Raw genomic sequence first — 1,439 nt, forward strand, 5'->3', positions numbered from 1 at the left:
CACACTTTGATCTTTGTGAACTTCTAAGTCTTTTTAATTGTTTTCAAACCATTTAACTTTATTTTATTGTTTTAACAAAAAAGATTTATTTTATTTTCTTGCAAACAATTTATTAACTGAACCTTAGTATGTGTAAATAGCTAACAATATGTGTAATACTCTTAGTCTAACTGGTTGTATGTGATTTATGTTATTAATTGTCTTTCGTCGGTAGCCCATCCCGTATAAGTCTCCACGCAAAAATAAAGATCTTCAAGGGTACCTCTTTATGTCAAATAAGATCCAAAACTTCATCAACAGAATGCTCCTCTCGATCGGTGAGGAATTTACCTATTTCATTTTATTACTAAGGTATTAGAGTAAAAATACATCATTTTACCTTCTATGAAATTTCAAAACTAAAAAAAATAAAAGATACAATTATTGTATGACAACACATGGAGCATTATAGCCTAGGTTTTTTTGGTAGGGCAAGAACTAATTCTTCCATGCATGAAGTATGTGTACCCTATTGGGTCTGATACTTATAAAATAAGAAGCTTCGCTTCAGAAAATCTACATATTCCGTCAAGGCACTTATAAATTGTTGGATACAAGCTTGGAATTTTTGGACAATCAGCATCTGTTTTACATGTACGTTGTGCTGCAATGAAAAAAAGAGAATAAACTAATGTTACTAAAACTAGATTTAAGATTATGTACAAACTACAAAGTACCAAAATACTTTTAAAAGTGGTAAAGAAATGGCTCACCATCGACCTCTTTTAAAAAAATATGCAGGGAAAGAAATAAAATCATAACATAAACAAAGTTGAAAATTTTAGCCATTTATGTATCTCTTTGCATATAACAAATAGAACATAATTTATGCACTTTATAGTGTAAAAGTTCATGCATTTCTAAAACCTATAAAATATTTGAAACATTTAAGAAGATCAATGTGTTGTGTTTGTCCCTTTACCACACTTAAGGAATGTCTTTTAAGTAGATGTGTGTTGTTTGTCCCTTTAATACACTAAGTAAATGGGTAACATAAAAAGCATGCTAATAATTAGAAGTCATTATTTTTTAGTTAATTATTTTTGAACCTTTCATAATAGAAAGCGAAAACGTTTTCTTAAAATATTGTTGGACAACGATAAAGTTATTTGTATGAATAATGCACAATCAACATGAAAACATAGTTATTCATATGTTGAATGTATTGTAGGATTTTTTTTTTTTGCATACACCATTTGATTATATTTAATGTTTATCAAGTTTTGTAGTTGTGTGGTTTATTCTACATTATTATTCACATCAAATCTTTGATTCACAATGATATACAAACTAGATTAAGATTTCTGCAGCCACACTATATCTTTATATGAAAAAGGATTTTAATTGTTTCTTTCAAAAGTTACTAAGTTTTATCGTTCACAAAATAAGTGTCTTGATAT

General features: G+C 28.0%; 1 long non-coding RNA gene across 1 annotated transcript; it reads right to left on the reverse strand.

Moving 5' to 3' along the window:
• Positions 1-289: 289 nt before the first annotated feature.
• LOC11432451 (uncharacterized) lies at positions 290-892 on the reverse strand. Its single transcript, XR_003011914.2, has 2 exons — positions 753-892; positions 290-643 (listed from the first exon to the last, which is right to left on the reverse strand). It is a non-coding gene; the product is annotated as an uncharacterized lncRNA (long non-coding RNA).
• Between the last annotated feature and the right edge of the window lie 547 nt (positions 893-1,439).

Source organism: Medicago truncatula, chromosome 5 (genome assembly GCF_003473485.1).
Source record: "Medicago truncatula cultivar Jemalong A17 chromosome 5, MtrunA17r5.0-ANR, whole genome shotgun sequence".
Classification (NCBI taxonomy): domain Eukaryota; kingdom Viridiplantae; phylum Streptophyta; class Magnoliopsida; order Fabales; family Fabaceae; genus Medicago; species Medicago truncatula.